The sequence below is a fragment of the Gymnogyps californianus genome, chromosome 26 (genome assembly GCF_018139145.2).
Source record: "Gymnogyps californianus isolate 813 chromosome 26, ASM1813914v2, whole genome shotgun sequence".
NCBI lineage: Eukaryota > Metazoa > Chordata > Aves > Accipitriformes > Cathartidae > Gymnogyps > Gymnogyps californianus.
In genome coordinates this window covers 1,669,695-1,680,772 of record NC_059496.1, presented here as the reverse complement: position 1 = coordinate 1,680,772, position 11,078 = coordinate 1,669,695, and the positions used below count along the sequence as shown (strand labels likewise).

Sequence of the window (11,078 nt, the reverse complement as noted above, 5' to 3'; positions counted from 1 at the left end):
GCCCCTTCTGCACTGCCATGTCCTTCTTCTCTGCTCCCCCTGGTGAGCCTCAGGGAGACACCCGCCACCTGGGCAGGCAAGCACCAGCTGTGGGTCAAAGCCCTCAGAGACTTTTAATAAGAAGAAATCTGGAGGCACAGCAGAAAGAGGGGAATACAAATAGAGGAAACTCCAGGCGGTTTCTGCTGCCCATGGGTCAAGGGAGACAGTTCCCATGTGCTCACAGCTCTCCCAGCTGCACAGACCTCTCCTCCGTCCCGGCTGCACCCAGCTGCACAGCAGGGATGGGCTCTCCTGGCCTGGGGCTCAGGGACTGTTGTGCACAGAGCTCCACTGTCACAGCCTTTGTGTCCTCACGGGGATGTGCCAGAGACACCTCTTCAGCATCATCATAGCCCATGCTCGCCAGGGACAGGGACAAGGTGTCTCCTTCAGCTCTGGGGACCCCGACACTTGTCCGGGAGCGCAGGCTGGCCCCTGCAGGCAGCAAGGCAGGACATTGCAGTTCACCTCATGGGGTCTGTACATCATCTTCCTCCCAGCTCCTCACCACATTCAGCTCCTTCTCCCACCCCCAGTCCCTCCAAGGAAAACTCCTGGGGCAGGTTCCCCCTTCCCAGGAGGCTGGGGTCTCAGGACAGCAGCGACTCGGGTGCCACCAGGGATGGCACCCAGGAACCAGCAGTGCTAAATTTCCCTCTCACCTCTGGGTGCATCCCTGGGCCCTGCTCCCTCCTCTGGCACCCTGGACATTTCCCACTCGCCCTGCTCAGGGGCAGCGTCCTCCCCAGGGTCAGAAACCTCCCTGGCATCATCATAGCCATCTGCTGGCTCACCTGCGGCCAGGACAAGAACATCTGAAAGGAGAGGGGAGTGGTGACAGTGAGAAGATAAGTCCTGCAGAGCAGAGGACGGGAGGAGGCGCAGGGACACAGGGCTGAGACACTGGTGTTGGCAGCGCCACAGGAGACCCCCGTGTCCTCCCCATCTCTGACGCTGACACTCAGTGACACCTCTGTCCAACACATGTCTGCAGGGAGACGAAGCCCTTCCTGCCCCTGTTACCTGCTGCTGATGCCAGACCATCCTCCTCCTTGCTGAGCCCAGGGGAGGGCTGCAGCTGGCTCAGGGACTCCTCTGAAGAAGAGCCTGGAGAGATGCACAGCGGGTGTTATGGAACGAGCCCCACTGACCTGGCCCATGGTCAGCGCTGCTGGGGAAGGGGGACCCACAGAGCTGGGGCTGCATGGGGAGGAGGCTGGGAATTTACCCTGCTCCCCTGGCACAAACCCTGTCTCAAAGGTGCTCCCAGAGGTGCCCTAGGACAGCCCCTTCCCTCCCTCCTTGGGTGTCACATGGGGTGCAGGGGCAGAAAGAGAGGGGCTGTCCAGCTGGGACGGTGAAAGGTGGTTGGGAGAAAGCTCCTCTCCTGGGCCCAGGACCTGGATGCTCTCCCCACACACCACATGGCGCCAGTGCTGCAGGGACCACGGGCTGGGGGGCTTCAGGGGATCAGCTCTGGGTTAGGGCCAGGGGAAAGGTGTCCTGCAGATGTGCCTCCAGGGAGGACCTACACCCACCTGAGCGACCAAACCTCGCCTGCTTCTCCCATGCTGGGCTGTAACCGATCTCCTCGTACACAGCCTCGGGGAAGAGCTCCTGAGCTCTCCTGGAGCCTGGGGATAGAGGCAGGGCTGGCAGAGGGACAGGCAGAGAGCCAATGGGACCCCACTGTGCTCCCCCAAACCTCTTCCTTGGGCCAGCCCAGCACTGCTCCGACAGCACAGCCCCACTGCACTGTCCAGGCATGGCTGCCACATCCCCGGTGAGGGCAACATTGCTGTGCAGATCCTCTGGGGCAGCATCACCCTCACATCATCCCTTTGGAGACAGCGCTCATGCCCCTCTGGCCCCTGGGTCATGCCCCCTTGTCTGACCCTGGAGCAGCTCCCATGTTTCCTCCCACCTGGAGCTGCCCTCTCTCTGCCCCACGGGTCTATAGCAGGGCCCCTGCCCTGCTGGTGGGTGGGCAGGGCTGGGCAGAGGGACAGGCTGGGAGCCTGACACCATGGAAATGGACCCTACTGCCCCACGCTCCTCCTAGCATCTCCATTGCCCCAGAGCGCCCTCCACCAATACCCTGAGCACTGCCAGCCTTGGCCATCTCCCCTCTGCTCACATCTCCCCGAGCCCCACTCTCCCCGTTTCTCTCCTTGCCTCTGGCCAGCTCCCCCCACCTCTGGGCTCTCTCCACCCCTTGCTGCTGGTGCCCCATGGCCAGGCACTCACTGGGGTGGTGTCTGGGACAGGTGGCAGCACACAGTCCCACCCCCTCAGCTCTGCCTGTGCCCCTCACTGACATCCCGCAGCACCCCACAGCCCTTCCAGGAGGTATCTTCCCCTGGCACCATTGTGGCAGGACCCACCTCTGCGCCCAGTCCTGGTGCTTAGCACTTGCCCAGCCAGGAGGGCCAGGAGCAGGCAGAGAAGGGCCCCCAGGATGATGCAGATGATGACGGGCACTGAGACTCTCCCGCTGCCAGTCAGACGGCCTCGAGTGGGATCTGCATGGGCAAGAACATGGAAGGGGCAGCACCAGGCCTGGGAGAGGTGGAGGCAGCATCAGTCCTGACCCCCATCACACAAGGCAGCAAGGGGTGGAGTGCCCCAGGGGTGAGTGATGGGCAAGCTTCTACCCTGCTGAGTAAATTACAACCCTCCCTAACCCCCACCACCCTCCCAGTGCCTCCTCCTGGGAGTTTCACACCCCAGCAAGGAGCCCCTTCCATCCAGCTGTGGCTCACAGCCTGGCCCCGGGGATACCCAGCCCCGGGGGAGGACAAGTTACCTGCTTGGGGTGGGAATGCTGCCGTCCTGGGTGTAGCTGCAGAAGAGGCAAAGGAGAGCTGGGCTGAGAGGGTGGTTGTGCGGGTCCCGGGGAGCCTCCTCCCCAACACACCCTGTGTGTGTCTGGAGATGCCCCTGACACATCCCCCCCAAATTGCCCCTCCTGTAGTGCTAGAAAGGGAGGCCGGGACAGGGCCCAGCGCCTCTGCTCTGGGCGGCAGGCAGGATGGCACAGGCAGCCCAGGGGATAGCCCTGGGGCTGCAGGGCCCCACGGCAGTGGCAGCAGGACGTCCAGATCCACCGAGGCTGCTCCGCACTTGACACCAGCCTCCTGCACTCCACAGCAATGTTCCTGCTCTCGGGAGGTCAGGGCCCATGCCAGGACCAAGTGGGCAAAAGGCCTTCCCCAGCTCCTACCAAGACCCAAGCAAGGGGTCCCAGTACTGCCACTCACCTGAGCAGCGCACGCAGCATCTTCCTTATGCCGACAAGCACCGCTGTCCCCAGGACGGGCCCAGCAGTCCTGCAGAGACAGCTCTGTCCCCCGGCACTCCACCTGCTCCAGCCAGATAGGGCCCATCCCCATCCCAAACGCAGCCTCATGCAGGGCAGACACTGCGGGGCCACAGCCCAGCTGCCTGCATGCCACCTCAGCATCCCGCATGTCCCAGGAATCGTCGCACACCGTCCCCCAAGAGCCACGGTGCCAGACCTCCACTCTGCCCGAGCACCTGTCCTCGCCTCCCACTGCACGAATCTTCTCCCTGGCTGGAGAAGGCAAAGACTTCCCATGGCACTGAGACAGCAGGCAGAGCCCTGCCAGACAACAAGGGTACACAGGGGAGCAGCTCCCTACCTGTGCAGCTCGTGGAGTTGGGGCACGGGGCCAACGGGGTCGGGGGCATTTCTGGGCGTCCCCCTGAAGAAGGAAACACTGTGGTGAAGGGGCTGGTTCAGGGGATGGTGCAGAAGAGAGCAGGGCTGAGCTCTGCTTGCGCCTCCCTGTGCCATCTTGGTCACGGCAGCAACCGAACCCTGGTCATTCAGGGGACAGACGCAGGACTGTGGGGAGACCCTGACTGCTCAGCCCCAAAAGGCCCCTGGTTCAGAGAGCAGCAGGAGGGTGTCCATGGAGGGGAGGATCTTCTGAACCCTGTCTGGTCTCTTCTGAGACCTCACCTGGAGATGCCTCTGCCTCCCCAGGTGCTGCTGGCAACCTGGGTGGCAACTGCTGCTGGACGTGGGTGGCTGGGGTCACGTTTGTGCCACCAGCAGCAGAAGGGTCTGACATGGCAAGGAAAAGCCCTTCCAAGCTCTTTCTCTGTGTTTGGCCGTGCCCACCAGGGAGCAGGAGCTGGGGTGACAGTGGTGCCCAGGTGGCTCTGAGTTACCATTGCAGGTGATGTGGGTCTCATCTCGCAGGTCTTCACATGACTGCGGGTTCCAGGGAGTGGAGGGACACTGCCAGAAGGAGCTGGTTTTCTCCCCACACTGCACGTTATCGAGCCAGGCAGGGCCAGACACCCTGCCGTAGGGCAGGCGTGTTTCCAGGGATCCTCCATCCCCGCAGCCCAGCTCCTTGCATGCCAGCGACACCGTGTCAAGAGTCATCGAGTTGGAGCAAATGCTCCCCCATGTCCCGTTGTAGAAAACCTGCAGGCGCCCGAGCAGCCGTCGCTGTTCTCCAGCCTCAGGGCCACGAACTCTGCGAGGAAAGGCACCAAGGGGGAACAGGCTGGTGTGGGGCTGTGGGAGCCAGGACACCTCTGCACCCCCCAGGCCCTCAGGCGGGCAGGGGCAGGGCCAGCATGTCCCCCTTGCACCCAGGGGCAGAGAGAAGTCCCTGACGGACAGACACCCCTGCCCTTCCCGCTAACCCTCGGGGACTGCTGAGCTCCCCAGGGACCCCCAGTGGGACTGAGGGTGCCCGTGCATGGGTGTCCACAGGACGGGCTCGGGCAGGAGCTCAGAGGCAGTCAGGGACAGCCTTGGCCATGCCCGGCTCTCCTTGTGTCCTGGCCTCCCCAGGAACCAGGCTCCCACCACAGGTCCTGGCACACACCTGAGCAGATGACTCCCGCGTCCTCTTTGTGCCCGCAGTCGTGCTGCCCCAGGGCCCAGCAGGGCAGTCCCAGAGAGCAGCTTCAGCCCCAGAGCAGTTCACGCCATCCAGCCAGATCTGCCAGAGCCTTCCCCAAACCGAGCAGAGCCAGCCGCCTCCACCGCCCCTCCACAGCCCAGCTGGTGGCAAACGACGGCGGCATCAGACAGGTCCCAGCCATCGTCACACACAGTCCCCCAGGTGCCCTGGTAGTACAGCTCCACTCTCCCAGCACAGCGCCCAGTCCCGTTCACCAGCCGGACCCACCGGCTCCCTGTAGTGGGTAGAAAGCCCAGTTGCTGTCAGGGCCTGGCTGCCCACCCACCCCGTCACCTGGGGGGCCCATGCAGTGCCGCTCACCCCAGCAAACGACTCCCACATCCTCCGCAACCCCTGCTGCCGGTGCACTCTCAGGCAGGGAGGTGTTGCAGAGGGCCAGGTTGGCCTCGTGCCCTGCGCACCGGACCCCTCGCAGCCCCACGGGGCCCGTCCCTCGCTCAGGCTTTGGGGGGTTGTAGGCTGTCCCTGCCTCTCCGCACCGCAGCTGCCGGCACACCACACTGGCCTCCTGCATGTCCCACTCATCATCCAAGACTCTGCCCCACATCCCATGCTGGAAGATCTCCACTCGTCCGTCGCACCGGCTCCCTCCGCCCACCAGCCGCAGGGATGCAAAGCCGGCTGAGCCTGGGGACAACAGAGATACCACAGCCATCGGCGGCACTGGGGAGCAGGGCATCCTTCAGGGAGCAGGGCGAGGGGGGATTTTCTGACCAAACAGGACAAGATTGAGCCTTTTGCTGATGAGAAGTGAGGGCAAAGCCCGGGTCCTCTCTGCAGCTCACACCCAGGTCTGCTGCTGCTGGGAGCACCCAGGCAGCTCCTGCCTGGCTGGTGGGATGGGGCTCTGCAGGGCTCTCTGCGGGGATGCGATGTGGTTGTCTGCAGCCAGAGGGATGGAGCAGAGCCCTGCAGCCCTGTCCTGGGCTCGTCCCACAGTATGAGAACAGAGGAGCCTAGGCCTGGTGGTGGCGCTGGGGCTAAGGCACTGCCCTGGGGGTAGATGCTTGCCTCCATTCAGTGCTCAGCTCTCCCAAAGCAGAGCGGTCAGTCTGAGCAGGCAAAGCCCTCCAGATGGCTCCTGGGGATGCCAGGGTTTGTCCAGGGAGAACTTCAGCCTGGTACTGCCATGGGACCCCTGCTTTGGGTGGCCGTGTCACACACAAAGGGCAGATGGAGTTAATGCAGCATTTTTCCGGCACTCACCTGAGCAAATGACAGCAGCAGTGTTCCCGTGGGAGCATGGTGAGGCCCCCAGGGTGATCACTGGGCACTGTGCCAGGTGGGCTTCAGTCCCGTCACAGTGGAAGGAGTCTCTCCAGACAGGGCCAGTCTCTCTCCCAAAATGCTCTCCTCCAGGAATGGCCTCAGCAAACCCACAGTTGAGTTGATGACAGAGAACGTGGGCATCCGAGAGATCCCAGCGGGAGGCACAGAGGGTCCCCCAGGTCCCCAGCACCTGGACCTCCACCTTCCCTGCACATGCTGTGCTGCCGTTCACCAGCCTGAACCCTGTGTACTCTGGGGACAGAGGAGGAGGAGAGAGGGTGGATTGGTGCTCTTGTACCCTCAGGAGCTGGGGGAGAGGCCAGAGGAACAGCATGCCTTTCTTCTCCTTCTCAACTATTTTCATGCTGCAGACAATGCCATCATCCCTCCTGTCCCCACACCCAGCCTAGCACATTCCTTGCTCTGTTCCCCGACCCCTGGCACAGCCCCCGTCTCCCTGAGTCCTTACGTGTGCAGGTGACAACAGCGCTGTTCGCGTGGGTGCAGGGCTGCTCCCTGGAGGACCCTCTGAGGCAGGAGATGAGGAGGGATTCATTCCCCACACACTGCAGCTCTCCATCCCACGTGGCACTGATCCCTTCTCCAAAGTGAGCTGCCTCAGCAACAGGCAGGGCTCTGCCGCACTGCAGCTCCCTGCAGACCACGTCAGCAGCTTTGGCACCAAAGTGTGAAGCACAGACAGTTTTCCACTGGTCCCCGTCATGGATCTCCACACGTCCTGAGCAGCGGCTCTTCCCTTCCACCAGACGGACAAATCCTGGAAGAAACCCAAACACCTGGCAGTTCCCAGAGCCCTCTGGCAGTTAGATGCCCACATCCTGCATCACCTCCAAGCAAGCTGTGACCAAATGCCCATTGCACATCCCAGAGGAAGCTGTTGGGGGAGTGTTGGTGACACAAACACATCCAGGCCCCCCTGCACCCCTTCTCTACACCATCACAGCACTCGAGGGTATGTGTCTGTTGCAGACTCACAGCCACAGGTACTGCTCAGACAAATTGCTCCCACACAAGGTGCCCTGTGCTGCCCGGCATGGTCCCCCCAGCACCACAGTGGTGGGAGCAGTTGGGTCCAGGAGAAGTGGCCCAGATGATACTGACTGCTGCAGCCTGCTCAGCCCCTGCAGAGCTTCAGGCCAGGCAGACCATCACCCTGAGGCAACCAGAAGCGCACCCTGATCCCAGGGCTGTTCCTGAGGATTGGGAGGTTCCTTTTAGGTGGGAGATGTCACAGAGCACAGAAATGGTTATCATGGCTGGAGCCTGTCCAGACCCCTCCGATACCTGTTTGGAGGGGGTGTCCTCAGCCAGGGACACACTGCTCTGCCTGGAGGTGCACAGGTCCAAAGCCAATGGCCGGACAGAGGGGCTGGAGACTTGCATGACCCCCTGGCCTCACGCTTACTCAGAGGGTAACAGCAGGCACTGATGAGGATCAGGAAGTGCTGCCAAAGCCCCCATGTCATGGGGCAGTGTGGGGAGCCATGGGCAGGCAGGAGAGATTGGGCAGTGGGTCAGTGCTGCCTGCACAGGGTCATGTCCCCGCGGGGCTGTCACAGCCCCAGGGATTTCCCACTGCCAGCCTGTGAGTGTGCTGATGTGGGAGGGAGCAGCCAGGGTCAAGCAGCCACCAAGCCCTGAGGCCTCGCACTGTTTGACCACACAGCTGAGCCCTGGGGACAGGCAGCAAACGTCTGTGTGCCACCCTGCTCCACTCCTCAAGCCCAGCACTCATGCTCTCTGAAAAGCCCTTTTGATTCACTTGAGGTACTCATGCCTGTGAAGGGGAATGACCCAGGAGGACCAGCCATCTCATGCTGTTCCTCCAAGGTGTGGAGTGCCAAGCAAGTCCCCCCTGCTTTCTCCAGCAAAGGGACCCTCAGCATTGTTGGCTGGGAACTGGCAGAATGGGTGGAGATGAGTGGACACCCCGGGGCAGGGACGGAGGATTCATCTGCAGCCCAAGATACTGACTGAGGGGGACTGAGGCACTGTGGCAAGGTTAGTTCACCCTGGGGTAGGGTCCCTCTGGGCTTTCCCCAGGGACCGGGGACATCAGCAATGATCGTCCCAGCTCAGCAGTTAGACCAGCATCACTGAGCCCTGCTCTGGCGTCCCCTTGTGTCCTGGTTTCGGCTAGGACAGAGTCAGTTTTCTTCCTAGTAGCTGGTATAGTGCTGTGTTTTGGATTTAGTAGGAAAATAACGTTGATAACACACTGATGATTTTAGTTGTTGCTAAGTAGTGTTTATACTAAGTCAAGGATTTTTCAGCTTCTCATGCCCAGCCAGCAAGAAGGCTGGAGGGGCAGAAGAAGCTGGGAGGGGACACCGCCAGGACAGCTGACCCAAACTGGCCAAAGAGCTATTCCATACCACATGACATCATGCCCAGTATATAAACTGGGGAGCTGGCTGGGAGGGGGGATCGCGGCTCGGGAACTAACTGGGCATCGGTCAACGAGTGGTGAGCAATTGCATTGTGCACCACTTGCTTTGTATAGTTTAATTCTTTTAGTATTACTATTGTCATATTATTATTATCATTATCATTGTTTTTCATTCCTTTCTGTCCTATTAAACTGTCTTTATCTCAACTCATGAGGTTTTTTTCCTGATTCTCTCCCCCATCCCAGGGGTGGGGGGCAGTGAGCGAGCGGCTGCGTGGTGCTTAGCTGCCGGCTGGGGTTAAACCACGACAGTCCTTTTTGGCGCCCAACGTGGGGCACGACGGGTTGAGATAACGACAAATCTGACTGGAATGTGTTAGAACAAATTTGTTATAAACATACATTATATTAGTTCAATAGTTGCTGGTCACAATGTTGATGTATTTGCTCTCAAAGTTGGTGCACTTGTTCTTAAAGGTGCAGTATGTAATACCTTACTTGCAGTATATGCTCCCTGTTGTGCTGTTTATCACCCGTGAGAACTGGGCCAGAGTTATCATGTTGTTCTACTTTGTAACACTGGCTTACGATACGATAGAATTGCTGCTCGTGAAACTAATCTGGTATTTGTACTCAGCATTGCCGTCATCTCCGTACTTCGGGAGCCGTCTATCAGAAACTATTAATAATTACACCTTGTACCTTTTCTCATCGGAGAGCCAAGCCACAGGGGAGACACATTTCTTCAGCTTCCCCTTCTCCTCCAGGCAAATTACAGTAGCTCTTGAGAATTTTGAATATCCTTGGGATGTTCAAACCAGCATGTTCCTATTGTTATGTCTCCTGAATGTGTTCCAGGTCTTGTTTAAGGTTAAACAACTGTTTAAGAATACCTTTCGGAAATCTGCCCCGAGGCTTAATAGCCATGGGTGGCATGGCATGTGGGAGAAAATGGGCAGGTATCTAGAGAACTTCTCACCTCCAATGGTTTGGAACTTCACTCCCGAACAACTACAGGACCCTGATAAAGTGATAGACTATCTGAAAGGAAAATGCTGTGGCGATTCCAAAGAGGCACAACTTATCGCACTGTGCTGGGCCCTGGCTAGCATCTACCAAACACTGCTCGATACTGTGCAGCACTCTCAGGGGGAAGGGAGGGAAAACAGACCGACAGATACTGCGGCTACTCCAACCCCTGCAACAGACGCAGCGGCTACTGCAACCCCAGCGACACGCAAGGCGGCTACTCCAGCCCCCACAACAGATACTGCAGCTACTCCGACCCCCGCGACAGGCGCTGCAGCTACTCCTAACCCCGCGACAGGCGCTGCGGCTACTCCGACCCCCGCGACAGGCGCTGCGGCTACTCCGACCCCTGCGACAGGCGCTGCGGCTACTCCGACCCCTGCAACAGGCACTGCGGCTGAACCAGAGAACCAACCTGTGCCAATATCAGTCGCTCCTATACAGAAGAAGAAATATACAAAAAAATCAGTTCGTTTAGCGAAGGATGAAGATGAACCAGGGCCATCACGAGAACAGGAGGAAGAGGCAGAACCAGAAGTAATCACCCGATCTCTATCCCTGAGTGAGCTGCGGGATATGCGAAAAGATTTCAGCCGTCGTCCAGGTGAGCACATTATCACCTGGCTGCTCCGATGCTGGGACAATGGGGCTAGTAGCCTGGAATTAGAGGGTAAGGAAGCCAAGCAGCTGGGATCACTTGCTAGGGAAGGTGGCATTGATAAGGCGATTGGAAAAGGGACACAAGCCCTCAGCCTCTGGAGGCGACTCCTGTCAAGTGTGAAGGAAAGGTATCCCTTCAAGGAAGATGTTATATGTCAACCAGGCAAGTGGACTACCATGGAAAGAGGTATTCAGTACCTGAGGGAATTAGCCGTGCTAGAGATGATTTATTATGACCCGGACAGTTTACAATTACCCAGAGATCCAGATGAAGTTCAATGCACACGACCCATGTGGCAGAAGTTTGTACGGAGCGCACCATCATCGTATGCCAACCCATTGGCAGTACTAACTTGGAAAGATGAAGAGGCACCGACAGTGGATGAAATGGCTCGCCAACTCCGGCAATATGAAGAAAATCTCTCTTCATCCCTACGAGCCTGTGTCTCGGCTGTGGAAAAACTGTCCGAAAAGTCCGAAGAACTGATCGAACTGATCAAAACCTCCTACTCCCCACCTGTACAGACCAATATCTCAGCTATTAGGAGTGAGCATTCCTCTGATCAAGAGAGAGAATATAGAAGGTATACACCACGGGGTACCCTGTGGTTTTACCTGCGTGACCACGGAGAGGACATGAGGAAGTGGGATAGAAAACCTACCTCGGTCCTAGATGCACGGGTACGTGAATTGAAAGGAAA

At 59.1% G+C, this 11,078-nt stretch overlaps 1 pseudogene; it reads right to left on the bottom strand.

Moving 5' to 3' along the window:
* Window positions 1-220: 220 nt before the first annotated feature.
* Window positions 221-7,765, bottom strand: LOC127025980 (antigen WC1.1-like; annotated as a pseudogene).
* Between the last annotated feature and the right edge of the window lie 3,313 nt (window positions 7,766-11,078).